Raw genomic sequence first — 13,930 nt, forward strand, 5'->3', positions numbered from 1 at the left:
TGGAGGAGAAAAAAAGCTCTGGAACATCTGTTAAAACATGGTTAAATGGACTTATTTATGGCAAGTTTTCTTACAGATTTGAACATGCTATTATGTCTGGTGACTATCTAGCAGGGAGATCAATCATGCCTCAACTCCCAATTATTTTTCTATAAAACTGTCTTCTTGACACATATGTTTTGTCAAAACCTTCTATAAACAAATAACCAATTCAACTGTTTTGACAAAGTGAGTCTGTCAGTTCACACAAACGTGAATATTCAATAATAGAGGGTATCAGTAAAATTGGAGAAAAAATTTTAATCAAAATCATAAACATGTTAGTTTAAGCTGAGGACATACTGTATATGTCTAACAATTTCAAAAAAAAAGTGTAAAATCAGCTTATTTCTGATGTCTCCTTACTCATATACACACCTTACTGAACAGTGTATGACCATGCAATAAAAGTTTACATTTTTACTCTACAATTAAGGAAGAAGGAAACCAAAGAATTCCAACCAAAGGAAAGAAAACCTTTGGTTTTTGACATGGATAGGACTGCCACAGACGCAGGCATCTCCCCTGTCTTCCTTCCACTTTCAGACCCAATGTTTGGCATTCTAGATCCACGATCTGGGGGCCACACCAACCTTTCAACATGCCAGCCAGATATAACAAAAACTAGCCATCATTTAAGGGTTTACTCAAATTAATTACAATGGATTTTTGCTCTCAAATAAAAGATTTGCTCCTTCTTATTTTAGAGGCTTCAGTTAAAGAAGTTTGGGTAATGCAGCTGTGCTTGCCCCAGGGCTCTGGAACCCTACTATCTGGGTTCACATCATTTTCTGCTACCTAATAGGTCTAGGTCATGGGGGGGGGGGGAATGATTCATTTAATCTCTTTCATCTCACTGTGTCTGAGCTTCCTCATCTGTAAAATGCAGATAATAATGGCGACTATCACACAAGACTATGTAAGGCTTCAATAATACATATAAAAAGTTAGAGCAATGCCTGACGTGCTAAGCACTCAATAAGTGCTTACTATCATTACTTCGAGACTTGTTAAAATGAGAGCCAAAGCAGAAAAATGCAGTAGCTCCCTGAGATGCGATTTACCAGGAAAGAGATCAAGAATCATTGCAGGCCTTCATTTACAGATGACCCCCATACCACAGGATATGCTGGCTTTCAGCACCGATAAACGTCTCCTTGGAGGAAGTTCTATTGTACCTATTAGACAAATAGAATTTAAAACAAGAATATGATTCCTCCCATAGCAGAATAATCTATAACAGCTCCCTTCATCAGGTCCATGTGCTCTGGGAAGCCATTCATGTAAGTGTATTGATGTAACTAGCCTGCAGAATCACCTGGGAAAGCTCACTGAAATAACCAGTGATCAGATACAAAGAGGCAAACTGTGCTGTGAAAGTCTCATTTTGATAAACCCTGACTGCACAGAAATACAAAATCATTGGCACACTGATTTGGTGCATACCTATAATTAGCCAGAGCAATTCTCCTCCTAGACATTTCCTTCATTTTCATTTAAATTAATATAATTCCTTAGCTAAAATGCAAGAGAAAAAATGTTAGAAGAACACAATCTGTTTACCCTAATAGCAATAATCAAGTGTTTTCATCCTATTGGTGGAACAGTATAACCGTGTACTTCTTTACTCTCATGTCCTTTCATTAGATTTTATCTTGTATACATTCACTAAATTGAGTCTGCACTGAATGAGTGTCATTTTGCCCAATGAAATATTTACATTTGTAATGTTAACAATAATAATATGTGCAGTTAACAATGTAAATAGTAACGTACAAATACACTATTACATTTGCCACATGTAATATGTGGCAAGCCTTCAAGCCAAGAAAAGAAAATTGTCTTGAAACTTAAAAATAAATGCAAATTACTATGAAATTAAAGGGAAAAAAAAACTATTCAGCTATTCAGAGATAGTAAGAAAAATATAAGAGAATATAAATAGACTTCTCTTTCTAAGGAATACCTGTATATAACTGAACAAAGTTATTACCAAAACACAAAATGCTTTAATTAATACACATTGTATTGATTTCTTCCGAATTCTTCATTGCCAATATTAGAAAAGGAATCAAAAGTTTTTTATATTTATTTTCTCTTGTACCTAATTACCTATTAACCATCCAGTTGCTTACTAAGCAAAATATATTCTTCTTAATTTATTACAGTGCAAGCATTTTCTTCCCTTTGGTAAAGAAAGATAAACAACAGTGAAAGGGAAAGAAAGTTCAGTTATGTGTTTCAGAAACAAGGACGTGTTCACCATTCTAACCCTAATGTCCCTTCTAGCTAAATAAAAGTAACCGCAGTTGTTTTCATTTAAGCATCTTTACAATTCTTAATTTAATAATGCTAATGCAGCTCACTCCAGCCAAAGAACCTCATATTGCTGATATACCGAATTCACTCTAAAACACTGCTAATCTATTTAAGATGTGTGATATACTTTACTATATAGGTACAAAAAATGCTTGCCATTTAGCAAAGATTTAGAAACATAACATGATAGGTTTCAGATTAAACTTGTCTCACCAAAGCTCAATGAAAGCAGCACCTAAGTAGTGAAATATGTCATATTCAGTAGATGACAGGCTACATCACCACCAAACTTAGAGGATCTTTTATGAAACAAGTAACTGGCTTAATTAAAAGAAGAAAAGTCCCTAGGTCTTGAACTTTTGTGCCAACAATGAATATCTAATAGATGAATCTAAGAATGGAAGTGATCTTTGAGGTGACTTTTTTGGCTGACCTGCATATGAATGCAAAGGAAAGACATTCACCATCAATAAATTGCACAGCATTATATATAATTTCTCATTTGGAAACATTATTTAGTCATTGTATCACGTAAGGGAAACTACAGTAACACAGTCCCCAAATGAACTTCAATTTTACGAACTATTTTCCTCTCATTTGCCAAATAAATGACACTGTTCCATACTAAGAACAAGTGGTGATAACAAATGAGAACAATTACACTTTTTTGAGAATCCTGAATTTTCTTGACTGTTCCCAGTCATGGTGCTGTGAATTATATTTCACCAGCTCAGCTGATCTACAGATTGTGGGCCCTGCATTCCAAAAACCTGTGAGTCCTTCACAACTTTCTAGAACTGCTCACTTGCTACAAAAAAATGTCCTGTTGATTATAACAGCCTACTTCAAGAAATTAAATGAAATCGCCGCATACATCTATGATAAATTATATCATAAAACATTTTGAAAGAGAAACTACTGAAAAATCACTTCCCTAAAGTGTTATCCAGATGTTAATAAGATACCTTCAGTGGTCAGTGAAAAGAAAAACGTTCCAAAATTATATAAGTAAAGGATGTTGTTTGGAGTACAAATCAATTAAATGGTGCTAGCTCTGACAAATGGTGCTAAAATTTGAAAGAAATGAGCTACACTAATGGGTAAATTGAAGCCAAACATTCTACATGGATTTCATTTTCCCTGGAGCACTTCACTTTGGTGTCAAGAATTTTGAATACTTGGATTTGAGACCTGGTTTTACCATAACCACATAAAATAAGGGTTCACTGTCCCTATTTGACAGATTAAGAAAAAGAGGTTAAATACGTTGTCCAAGTTCATACTAACATTAAGTGGCAGTTTAGATGCACACCCAGGTACATCTGGTTTCAATTCTCTACACTAGATCACACTAAACTACTTAATTTATGAAATAAAATTGTATTCTCAATAACTTTCAGAAACATATTCCATTTTTAGACTATCAAATCTAACTTTGTCTATATGCCGAGTGAGTGAAAGAGCGGGACATACTGTTTACTGAGCCTCAAGGGCCTCTGGTTTGCAGGCAGATTCAGGCAGGGCTCTGCCACTAAATGGCTACATAACTTCACTTTTCAATCCCTCAACTGCCTCGTTTGTAAAATGAGGGAATAATACCAGTAGGCTCCAGAGCCCTTGCCATTTTGAAAATACAAGCCACATAGGGGTTTCAAGTATTCACCTATGATGAATAATCATGTCACCTAGTTAACAAATCCCGGGGGCATTCCCCACAGCTACATTTTCAGAAGGAACACTTTTAAAAACAGAAATCAGCATAAGGCGGGCTGGTGCATTCCACAGTACAGTGTGGGTATTGCACAAAAGGGTCTGGAGGAAGCAGAAACCGAGGGCTGAAATCCTGTCTCCACTGAATGAGGCAAACCCTCTGCCTTTTCTACTCCCGGCACCGGCAACGGGTGGATGCAGGCCAGACAGAGACCATGAGTGATGCTAAAGAGATCTACATCTCAATAAAGGATTTGTTTGTTGACGTGGGACAAGAAAAGAAATGCCACACTTCTTTTACTTCTCTTCTCTTTCTGGAACTTGAAGATGAACCACACATCTTGAAGGAGAGCCCAGCAAGGAATAAATTCTTAATAAACACTGATGGAAGGAAAGAGGAAAAGAAGAGAAGGAGAAAATGACAGTATTACAGAAAAAAAGAAGGGGAAAAAAGGGAGGAGGAGGAAGAGGAAAATTTATTAAATGGAGCTATGAAGACCATATCCAAGTTTTCCTTCTCAATGTTAATGGAAGAAAGGAAAAAGCCCTCTACGAAAGAATAAGATTTTACCCTCAGCATATCCTGAGTTGAATCAAAGGTGCTTGATCTTTACCATCAAATATTATTCAGATAACGTAAACACTCTAAGAAAAATCCCTTAAAAACTGCATCATTACATTGAATGACTCTCTATTTTTTTGGGGGGGGGGGTTAAAATGTGGAAAACTGAAGCACACTCTCCCAACTTCATTGCTGAATTTTTTTTCCCTTCACTTAAAAAAACAATTTTTGTTACACCCAAGTTTTCCTATAGCCCTTCACTGCATAAGGTCAACTTTTGTTTTCACTAACACTATGAAGGTTGAATAATAATTAGCCACAGTTTAGATTCCTTTCTAGAAACAATTCATTTAGAGAAAACAAAGGAAAAAAATCACGTGTAACAATGGAAAATACAGTTCTTCCATCATCAGATAAGAAAACAAATAAGAGTATTTCAGCAATGGGGATAATCTGTAAAACCAACTGTTCTCAGGATGAAACAGAGAACTAAGGAAGTAAATAAATGTGGAAAAGTAAAAGGTTTTGAAATGAGCAGAAATATACATTGTTTTTAAAGTCTCAAATCAGACATAAGCAATCAGCAACGAATGAAGAATGTTATCTACCACTATTTATGCTCCATAGTTGTTACTGGATATCCAGACAGTCCTTCATATCACAAATAAACACATGGTCCTTTCGAGAACCTCTGTTGAAGATGTGAGTTTATTCATTCATTTAAAAAGATCTTGTTAACATCTATTATGTGTCAGACACTGAGCTACGTGTTGTGGAATCAATTTTTACATTCCTACTGTAGGGCATAAGAACAGGGAAAAAATGGAAGGGTGAGATTGGGGTTCTCAGATTCACTGCTAAAGTCTGATATGCTATAATTTTATCATCTTGTGCTCAAAATTTCATATTTTTAAATGAATTTTATTTCACATCAGTTTACAGTTTTTCTCAGACTGTGAGGTTTTTTTTGTTGTTGTTGGTTTTGTTTTCTTTTGTTTTGGGGCACACTGCACAGCATGCGGAACTTCCCTGACCAGGGATCGAACCTGTGCCCCCTGAACTGGAAGAACAGAGTCTTAACCACTGGACGCGCAGAGTCTTAACCACTGGACCACCAGGGAAGTCCTCAAAATTTCACATTTTGAAATATTTCATCAATGCATCTGCATCTGGAAAGTATGATATTTAAACAATAATTTGAAGCTCCATTAATAGCGTGGGGTCATGGAATAAGAAGGAGAAAATAAACTGAAAAAAAAAGCCACAGTAAGATATACCTAAGTTAATGACAAGTATTCATGTACACAGCCCAGCTCTTTAATAGAAAGGCACAGAAATGCCTAAAATCACAATAAGATACTTAAAGAAAATCTAAAGGTAAAATTAGTGGTTAAAAAAATACACAGAATATTGTTGACATTATTACCATTTAAAGAAAAATATTATTGCCTCAGTGATGATGATTAGTTACACCTGTGACATTTCCAACTCATACTTCCTTAATGAAATCAATATTTTATAGCCATATTTTTCTACTTATAGAAGGGACTACCCAGCAGTGAGTAATATATGCATAAAATTTTAATAAAATCTTTTCTCCCCTTGAAAAGTGTTCTATAGTATTATGAACATTGCAGATAAGTAGGAATACAGTTAAAAGTAAAGCTCTAGTATATGATTCTTAGCTTCTGAATAAATCTTAATAATAAAATTTAAAAGTAACATGGAGGTAAAAACAGACAAGAGAATTAATCTCTTCTTAAAATTAGAATTGTTTTGTTTTGTTTTTTTGCGGTACGCGGGCCTCTCACTGCTGTGGCCTCTCCCGTTGCGGAGCACAGGCTCCGGACGCGCAGGCTCAGCGGCCGTGGCTCACGGGCCCAGCCGCTTCGCGGCACGTGGGATCTTCCCGGACCGGGGCACGAATCCGTGTCCCCTGCATCGGCAGGCGGACTCTAAACCACTGCACCACCAGGGAAGCCCCAAAATTAGAATTGTTAATCAACTATACTCCAATATAAAATAAAAAGTTTAAAAAAAGTTAGATTGTGATAATAAAATCTCATCATTAAGTTAAACACATCTCTCTCATCTAGCAAAATTTCAGTAGAATAGCCTATAAGGAAATGTCATTTATAAGTTATTTCAAATGGGAAAGTAAATCATATTATTCTGAACCATCATGGTGAACAATAATACTTTTATTCCTAGAAGCTCTATTGTCTTTAAATTAAAGAAATTAGTACTTAAAAGCACTCAACACCTTGAGTAAAATGAATATCCAATATGCATTACAATCTTCAGTACTGTCATCTTGGAAGAGGCCAGTTAACAAATTGTATTCCATATAACAATGTAGACTGATTTTCTAAAAGTATTGTTTAAGTTGAAAAATGAAATGAGAGATTCAAACTCGAAATCAGATTTACAAATTCTCTTCATTAGTGTGATACACAAATGCATAACCTTATAGTATTAAGAATGGAACTAACTTTACATGAAATGTAGCCAAATGAATGTTATTGAATATCCATAATGATCATTTTCCATTAAGTTAAATACTTATAATCATGAGGTTTGATGAACATGCTCTGGTTTCTTGCATGCCATGTTATCATTATAATCAGAAAACTGAAAGAAATTTTCTCCAATTAAATATAAAACAGATGAACACACTTAGGAAGAAAACATGTTTCACTGCCACTTATATAGTTAAGATTACAAGTACATATGAATATTTTCATCATAAAGGAAATCAGATCATTTAGTATCTTAATTTTTCCAATAGCCTTAAATTTTCAAATCCTTTGAAATAAGTTCAAAGACTACATTCTTACATAATACTATGTATACCCAATGCTTTATTTTTCACAATTACTTGACAGCAAGTTTGGGTTTTTTTTTTTCCTTTTGTTTCGTTTCTTTTACTTGCTAAAATAATAGCCCAATGAGAAAGAGAAAATTAACTTACTCTTTTTTTCACCCAAAACATTTATACTTCTATTTTAATCTCTTTTTTAATAATCAATCTAAAATATAATCTTTAAATAGACAGTACTGACACTAAATTTTATTTACTAGAATTACTGGTGCTTTTTCATATGGAGATTAATAGGTTTTAGTAAAAAGATCTAGCTTTTCTGATACCCAAGGAAGAATGTACTTGTTTTAGTGCATTCAGCACTCTGGAAACAGCTTTTTTTCCCTACTACATGCAATTGCAAATGAAACACTTTGGTTATTTTTCCTCTTCAATTTCCCAATTCACATGAGGATGGTGTCTGTTATCTAATGCCCTCTTATAAATATTATCTATCAGTAACTCACATACACACGCATTCAAAAGTTAAACTAGTCATTCATATTAAATTATGGCATGTATGCTAGTCACTTCAATAAGCTTGATATACTTAGAGTTTTACCTTAAGGTCTGCACTAAATGTTGGCTAAACCCAAATGACCTCCTTTGCCTTAAATTCCTCCTGCAGTTTTATTCAGATTGTCCTGTTTGAATTATACCATGAGGAAGTCCAAGTATTCTATTCCAAATCACTTCACACGAGTCTTGTACCAGAAGTTCCAGTGAACAGGGAATTTTTATTATCAAAAATGATGTCAAATAGAATTCAACAATTCTAAGCTAAAATCATCCATATTATAATTTGATAAAAGAAAACCTTCCAAATTCCTCCTACGAAATGACTTGCTTGTATAGATTCACGGTTTCATATATATTTTCCATTAGTTGCTGAGTGGTAGAAAGCACTAATTCCAACTATACATTGTATAAAGTGTGAAGTGCCATTCAGAAAGGTCACACTGTAGTGCCTCTTATATAAGGGACTCACATGGAATTATATGAAATACATAGCTGCCTCTGTAGTTGCTATGCATAATAGAACTAAATGTCTGTTCATAGTAACATGCTTAGTAAAACATTTACATCAATGTAAAAGATTTCTCATTTTATCAGATCTGATATATTCAAGGTCACATCACTTAAAAGTTCGTTTCAAAGAGAAATCATATTTTGAGAATTAAAAGGGATTCTAGTCAGCACCCCTTCACAGGTGTGAAAACAAACAAAAAACCCCGCAACAATTCCAAACTGGAATCCTAAGTTCTATGATTATTTTGCTAAAAAACATGAGTGTATAAAAATTATTTAAAGCAGGCTAACTACATACAAAAAAACTACATACCAAATCAAGTCCAACATCGTCAACAGGCACATAGAAATATACGGCATACTCAGGGTTCCTTTAAGAATGACTGCATTCCACCAGAATGGACACATTGTAGTATGCAGTAACATTTACAACTCCAAACGTATTTACTGTACAAAAATAATATGTAATAGTATCAGCTAGTAACTTTTAAAACTGCTTTAAGGAACAAAACGCACTTCCTTCTAAGAGCAAATGCATGTACTAGTCACTACCCAGTAGCCAAGATAATATAAAGTTCACACATGCTCTCTCTTCTAGATTGTGTTCTTAACACTATCAAAACACATTTAAAAATAGGAGATATCCAACCCAGTGGATATCCTATGATTCCTTAATTTCTTTTTGTTTTCTTTAGAGATCTACCCTACTGGATTTTTCTCATTCTCCCTCACAGATATAAAGTAACCTGTATTTAAACTGAGGAGCCCAGTTTATAAGTGAATTCTAGAAAACTAAATCAACACAATCATTTTTCAAACTTTTAGACTATTTGGAAGTCATTGCTCTGTTAATATGCCTATCACTTTAGGAGTCCTTTGAAGTAGCAGGGTACCCTTATGGCAGGCACATTGTTATACAACCCTAGGAATTCTACTAGATATTTTCACTGACAGTCAAAGATGAAAGGAGGGCCCAAGACTAATGGGCTCACCAGTTAGGCACAGTGCTGATACTTCAACCATGAATTATCTGCTTAGATTCTCAGGACAACTTTATTAGGTAAAGCTGAAAAATAAATAGTAGGTCAGCAAACGCTTTTTCTAAATAATGGGATAGCACAGATAACTTGAAATCCATCTTCTACACCTAACATTAACAGAGACCTAGTTTTAGAGGAGCATTTTCTGGATAACACACTGGGCAGAAAATTAAACATCCTTGGAATACTTTTTATAAAAATGAACATCAGTTGAGAGAATAATATTGTAAATTATTAAAATTTCTATATTTTAAAATATACAAAATGCTTAAAATTTTTTTACTGTTTTTAATTTTCTCAGTTCAATATACTTTTCAGCCAATGCTTTCTTGCAATCATTTATGTGACTTCCTGTCTGCTTCTTTCAATGATATACCATAATATTAAGAATGAATTGTTGAGGGACTTCCCTGGTGGTCCAGTGGGTAAGACTCTGTGCTCCTAATGCAGGGGGCACGGGTTCGATCCCTGGTCAGGGAACTAGATCCCACATGCATGTTACAACTAAGAGTTTGCATGCCGCAACTAAGAAGTCCGCATGCTGCAACAAAGAGTCCACGTGCTGCAACGAAGAGCCCGCATGCCGCAACTAAGATCCGGTGCAGCCTAAATAAATAAATAAATAATGAATTGTTGAGAATTAACCTTAACCTATTGAAATGTTCACTATTAAAATCCATATTTATTTATTCTGATACTTCATATTTAAAGGTAAATCCACTGTTTTGCACAATCATCACGAGCACCACCACCACCAGGACCAGTAAAACAAAACCCAAACCTAGAACAAGCTATACCAAAAACCAATCCTTATTCAGAAGCTTCCGTTCATTTGTTTTCTTTCTTTCCTTTCTTTCTTTCTTTCTCTTTTTCTTTCTTTCTTTCTTTCTCTCTCTCTTTCTTTCTCTTTTCTTTTACTGTAGGAGAGAGTGGCATTTAATTAAATATATATATATGAGAAAAACATTATAATATAAATGGACAGAATTTATTTCCACACTGAATCAGATCTCCCAGCCGGTAGAACTCTCTCCACCCGCAACCCCACCCTAAACACATTAAAAATACACTCAGTAACAATGGTACGCAGTAACTGCTCTCTTTAGTCATTGTTTTTCCAGTCCTTAAAAATAATATCACACAAAAGATTAAGTTCATTTTTCCTTCATTTCTGTGCATTTAAATAAGTGTGTGCTAGGGAAAGGGCACACCTTTATACTCTTTACGTTGCCCAGCATCACATAGGGAAATCTGATTATTTTTCCCAATTGTTATTTTATCCCAAGGTCATGACTATCTGTTGGCAGATATCCAGGAATGGATGATTCACTGCACTGATGAAAATGTGGCTCATAAAAATATCATTTATATCAAAGATAGGCCAACTATAGGAGCCTATAATGTGGATCTACTCTTAATCAAACAATAAAAATATGAATGAACGTTATTAAAAAGGAATATGCTTAAGCCTATTTAAACATAGTCTTTCTTGCTCCAACATCTCTGATGAAAGCTATGTCCTACACTGAAACACAGATATCAAATGGGATTAGTTGCAAAGACACAGTTAAAATTTAATTATCTATGCCAGTTATGCAGGTCATTGGTGCACATAATTCAAAAAGTATTTCCATGTGAAAGATAGACATTTGGGTGTCTCTGACAGCCTATTAATACACGTTATTTTCAAAAAAATAATAAAGTCATTCTGAAAGGTCTATTTGCCTAGGCTCCCAAATCTGTCAAACTGTTCACATTAGCTCCAGCATTCCCTCCATGCAAGGGATGAAACTAAGTAGTCTCCCAGACTAATGGAAAGATTGGCTTAAATTTGACCTTGGCTCTCTCTTTATAATTAGCTGATTCATTCCCTAGGGGAAAGAGGTAATTAACTTACTGGTTCAGAACTTCCTTAGGAAAGAAATGTAACTGTCTCACTTAAAAGAGCTTTCTTTTTTTCTACAGATCTAATGCAATCTCAGATTTAGATAGAAATGATAATTTATAAAATTTTTTCAAATATATTAGCTCCTTGGCTCCACACAATAGCCCATGACTTAGTTTAGGCCAGAGAACCAGCCCTAAGGCACAGACTGGATAAATGATATTGGCAAAATCATGATGCCACTTACTAGATAAAACTAGAATTCAAGTTTGCAGACTCTCCATTTAGTTCTCTTCCCCTGACTCCACAATGCCATGTCTATAAGAATGTTATAGGAATATTTACAGTGTAGTAATGTTTCCAATTGAGAAAATATATTAGCAAAGCAAATCTGGGCACATGTATAAAAGCATTCCTTCCAGAAAATTCCCTTAAAAAGGAAACCTTTATTTTTCTCTTCAATATCCTTCCACAAACCAAAACTCTTCAATGCTTTTAAATAATACATAAATATAACATTGCGATTTTAATATATAATTATTTAATATTATTTTAACAGCAATACTCCAGAAACTATCTATAAATTTGACTCTGAAATAGTCTTTCATTCAACAGTCAAAAATGTTAAATAAAATAAATAGAAGCATCTTCTAAAATAAAAAATGCATATTTTTCTGAATTGCCTAGAAAGGGAACAATCTCCAATCTCTTTAAACACAAATCTATAGAACTATTCCCCCAGGAGAACAAAAATTTAAAGAAGAGACAAAATATTGAAATAGTGAACACTAATAATAACCCCAAAATCAAACTAAAATTATGAACATACCAAAAACTGAAATGATTTGAAATAATATAATTGATAAATAATGTAAACGTAGCATAAACGGTTATGGACTTATATGTTGGGTGACCACATTAGTTTACTGTCTAAATCAGGACACTCTGGGGAATGAAAGGGGGCTATTAATGATTACACTGGACAAGAGGCATTAATTGGGATTGTCCTGGGAAATAAACAGGACATATGATCACTCTAATTTTCTGTCTGCACCAGCTGGGTTTTTTCAAGGATTCCCAAGCATCTTGACATTTTTTAAGGTCAGAATAATTTTTTTGTCTTCATTCCCTCCTACCCCTACTTCTCTTTTACAACCCAGGAAAATATTAGTCAAACCACTTAACTCTTTCTTCTCTGCATGTCCTATTTTGTCTGTTAACTAGGGCAGGACATGTGTATCAGTCTGAAAATCTCCTTTAAAAGCTACTTCTTCTACAGCCTCAGCTTTACGGTCTCTGTGTTTCCATTTCAAAATGTCATGGCCAGAGCCCTGAAGATCTGGTTTCTGCCAGCATGAATACACTGCTCTGTGTTGGACATCACTGAAATTGGACTCTGAAAAGCCTGCTACAGCTCATTTGATGTATGTATATTTCAAATGTAAAGTCTTCTGAAATTCAACATTCAGAAGAAAGAAGGAAATTTGGAAGGAAGAGGTAGAAGGACTAATCAATATTACAAATAAGAGGTTTCACTGCACAAAGTATACTTAGGATTTCTGAAGACTTTTTCATTAATTCTTCATGCTTAGAGCCTTCCAATGGTTTCTCATCTTCTTCTGAGCAAGGCCAAAGTCCTCACAAATGTTATATGATTTACCCCATTCCTTACATAAAATAGCTCTTTGGACCTCCTACTCTCCCATTTCATTCACTCGGCACCAGTCCACCCAACTCCCGGAGACTGCCAGAACCTCCAGCCATGCTGCTGCCTCAGGGCTTTAGAATATGCTCTGGTTGGAACACATTCCCCCATGTAAGCACTTATTTATTCCCTCACCTCCTTCGGTCTTCCTCCAAATGTCAGTTCCGGGAGACCTTCCCTGACCACCTTATTTTAAACCCAGCACTCCCCATCCTCCTATCTTTTTCTCCAGAAAGTCACTATTTGATATATCATATATCTTATTTTTTCTGTCACATTCCCACCAGAATGCAAGCTCCATAAAGACAAAGATATTTTTGTCAAACATGCTCACTACTGTGTCTCTGGTGCCTAGAAAAATGACTGTTACTTTAAAAAAGGCTCAATAAAAATTTGTTGAATAAATGAATAAACTCATAACTGAAGAAATGTAACCCCCTTAAACGCACTAAGCTAACGAAAATGCCCAGCAATCTAGCACAATGGTTACAAATCCTTCCACAAGCCCCGGTTGCCTAAAGATGACTTAAAATTTATAAGTAAAACGTTGGCCATTTTGCAAATGTCTTCTTGGGTATCTTTGAAATACAGAATTCTTTGGATTTCAAAGAATTTATTGGTTCCAGACTGTTATTTATCAGTAACAGGCATAGCAAATAAGAATTTTATTATTTGTTTAAGTATATTTTTAAAACAATATTAAACATATAGGCTTCCCTGGTGGCGCAGTGGTTGAGAACCCGCCTGCCGATTCAGGGGACACAGGTTCGAGCCCCGGTCC

The 13,930-nt window shown here is 34.9% G+C and overlaps 1 protein-coding gene and 1 non-coding gene across 3 annotated transcripts in view; one reads left to right on the forward strand and one right to left on the reverse strand.

Annotated features, from left to right (window-relative positions):
• The window catches only part of PPP3CA (protein phosphatase 3 catalytic subunit alpha), a 306,748-nt gene that overhangs the window by 173,841 nt on the left and 118,977 nt on the right, over positions 1-13,930 (reverse strand). The gene's annotated exons all lie outside the window — the stretch shown is intronic.
• On the forward strand, positions 9,967-10,039 carry TRNAR-CCU (transfer RNA arginine (anticodon CCU)). Its single transcript has one exon. It is a non-coding gene; the product is annotated as a tRNA-Arg (tRNA).

Source organism: Physeter macrocephalus, chromosome 7 (assembly GCF_002837175.3).
Source record: "Physeter macrocephalus isolate SW-GA chromosome 7, ASM283717v5, whole genome shotgun sequence".
In the NCBI taxonomy this organism is placed as follows: Eukaryota; Metazoa; Chordata; class Mammalia; order Artiodactyla; family Physeteridae; genus Physeter; species Physeter macrocephalus.